This window comes from Mus caroli, chromosome 12 (assembly GCF_900094665.2).
Source record: "Mus caroli chromosome 12, CAROLI_EIJ_v1.1, whole genome shotgun sequence".
NCBI lineage: Eukaryota > Metazoa > Chordata > Mammalia > Rodentia > Muridae > Mus > Mus caroli.
Window position 1 is genome coordinate 31,736,626 of NC_034581.1, and position 3,174 is coordinate 31,739,799.

Consider the following 3,174-nt stretch of genomic DNA (forward strand, 5'->3'; position numbering starts at 1 on the left):
TCTGAGGAACCACCAGACTGATTTCCAGAGTGGTTGTACAAGCTTGCAATCCCACCAACAATGGAGGAGTGTTCCTCTTTCTCCACATCCTCGCCAGAATCTGCTGTCACCTGATTTTTGATTTTACCATCTGACTGGTGTGAGATGGAATCTCAGGGTTATTTTGATTTGCATTTCCCTGATGATTAAGGATGTTGAACATTTTTTCAGGTGCTTCTCTGCCATTTGGTATTCCTCAGGTGAGAATTCTTTGTTTAACTCTGAGCCCCATTTTTAATGGGGCTATTTGATTTTCTGGATTCTACCTTCTTGAGTTCTTTATATATATTGGATATTAGTCCCCTATCTGATTAAAACCCCATGGAAGTAGTTACAGAGACAAAGTTTGGAGCTGAGACAAAAGGATGGACCATCTAGAGACTGCCATATCAGGGATCCATCCCATAATCAGCCTCCAAACGCTGACACCATTGCAGACACTAGCAAGATTTTGCTGAAAGGACCCTGATATAGCTGTCTCTTGTGAGACTATTCTGGGGCCTAGCAAACACAGATGTGGATACTCATAGTCAGCTATTGGATGGATCACAGGGCNCCCAATGGAGGAGCTAGAGAAAGTACCCAAGGAGCTAAAGGGATCTGCAACCCATAGGTGGAACAACATTATGAACTAACCAGTACCCCCCGTAGCTCGTGTCTCTAGCTGCATATATATCAAAAGATGGCCTAGTCAGCCATCAGTGGAAAGAGAGGCTCATTGGACTTGCAAACTTTATATGCCTCAGTACAAGGGAACGCCAGGGCCAAGAAGTGGGAGTGGGTGGGTAGGGGCGTGAGGGGGGGAGGGTATGGGGGACTTTTGGGATAGCATTGGAAATGTAAATGAGGAAAATACCTAATAAAAAATTTTAAAAAAAGAAAGCTATAGAACAGTAGCTGCTCATGGGGAAACTTGCTTGTGTGAAATGCTGTGGCTGTTTTGGGAGAGGGGTGATCATGGATCTTTATTGAAACCCTTTGTGTGTCTTGATTCTGTCCTCACCTTTAAGAGTAATTGGATCAATTGTGTTGCAGTTTTTTGTTCTCATGAAATAATTGCTTTTCCACCTGAAACTTTGTTTCTTTTATGTACAACATATGAGTTTTATGAAGTTTATGCATCTCCCAATTACAATTCAACATCTACTTTGTTTAAGCATCAGCTCAAGGTATGTGCAACTGATAGATGTGAGTGTTTAACACAACTATGGGACTCACATTGAAAGAAGGGTGAGTAAGTGTAGAGCATGAAGTAATGACTCTTGTCCGAGGCCCGCCACCACCAGTACTTTATCTTTCTCAAATTGTCCTTGTTTGTTTTGTTTTGTTTTGTTTTGTTTTGTTTTGTTTTGTTTTGGTTTGGTTTGGTTTGGTTTGGTTTGGTTTGGTTTGGTTTGGTTTGGTTTTGGTTTTGGTTTCACATGAAAATGTTAGGACTTTGAGACAAAAATATATCTTTTTTTTAAATTCTAGAATTACATAAAATTTTGTGCATGTGTGCACTGCACAAATAAATGTAAAAATATTTAAAATAAATAAATCTGGTATGTCTAGTACATCAATATTGTGACTTCACGGAGCACTTGGCAGTTTACAATGCTATACCAAATGTGGCATTAGGTCATGCATTATCTCCTTAGGTCTGCCTTCTAGAGCATTTACTTATGGGGAACAGACGGTTCTATGATAAATTTTTCCAGTGAAAAAGAGAGCAAGATTGAAACTCTCAAAACCTCCTCTAGTGTTGCTGGTTAATATATAACCTCATAAATCTAAACTCGAAACATCCTTCATACTAATTAAAAAGTTTAGCAGATCTTGACACTCAAAACACACGTTACTCTATATATGGTAACATACATGTATTTTATAAATCATCTCATGGGGGTTGAAAAGATGACTCAGCTGTTAAGAGCACTGGCTTCTGTCTTCCACAGGACTCAAATTTGATTCTTAGAAGCTACACAGTGGCTTGTAGCAATCTATAAATCCAGTTCTAGGGGAATCTGATGCTCCCTTTTGGCTTCGGTGGGCACTAGGCACACAGGAAGTATACAGACATAAATGCAGGTAAAACACTCACATATATAAAATAAAATAAAATAAAATAAAATAAATCTCAGAAATCAGATTCCTTCTTTTTTTCATTAGACCAATATCAAAGAATAATTTTATCTATGGTCTTACCTGAAACATTTGTCACTCATTTCCACTGATACTATGAAGTCCCTCAGGTTTCATAAAGACACATTGATTTTGTGAGACACTGGTCTCCATCACTGTAATCAAGCCTTGTTTTCCTGGTTTTATAAGTGACAGCACTTCAGAGTATGGACTATGTCTTCAATGAACGACTTGCTAGTTGTTATCTGGACAGTGTCTATTTCATAGTTCCCAGCCAGGACTATAGTAACACTTTCCCTACAATGTATTCAACACAGACACTATCATCTTTCCTCCTTTTGAAATGTGCTTGCTATTCTAATTTCTGAGTTAAGTCTGAATGCTTTCCTTAGCCAAAAGGTTCCTAGGTTCTCCAGAATTGTTCTTTCTTTGCTATCAACTCATAAAGAAGCAAATATATCCATAAAAATAAACATGAAAGGCCACCCACCGTTTTCAATCCTTTCCATTTGTTAACATGCTTCTATGGGTTTCCATTATTTAGGCAATCAATACACACTAAGCACATTTTACTTCCTGAGCACTAAGGTAGATACTGTTAGCAGACATGTTTTATGTATGCTTTCTCCATGAATCAAAGTGCACATAGTTGATGAGACAGACATATTCCCGAGCCTTGTAGTGCTATTAAGTACTGGCAGTGAGGTTGGCACAGATGTGAGGATAATTCAGAGGAGAAAGACAACCACAAGGTAAACAGTTTAAAAATTGAAAATCACCATGAAGGGCAGAGGTCTGTATGGCCGTAATTAGGTATGTTAGGAAGCTAAGACTTTGTATATCCCTTATCCTTGGAAAGGTCAGACTGGTTTCCTTAACTTTGTGCTTCCTGGCATCAAAAGAGAACTGAGAACATCACACACACACACACACACACACACACACACACACACACACACACACAGAGACAGAGACACAGAGACAGAGACAGAGAGACAGAGACAGAGACGG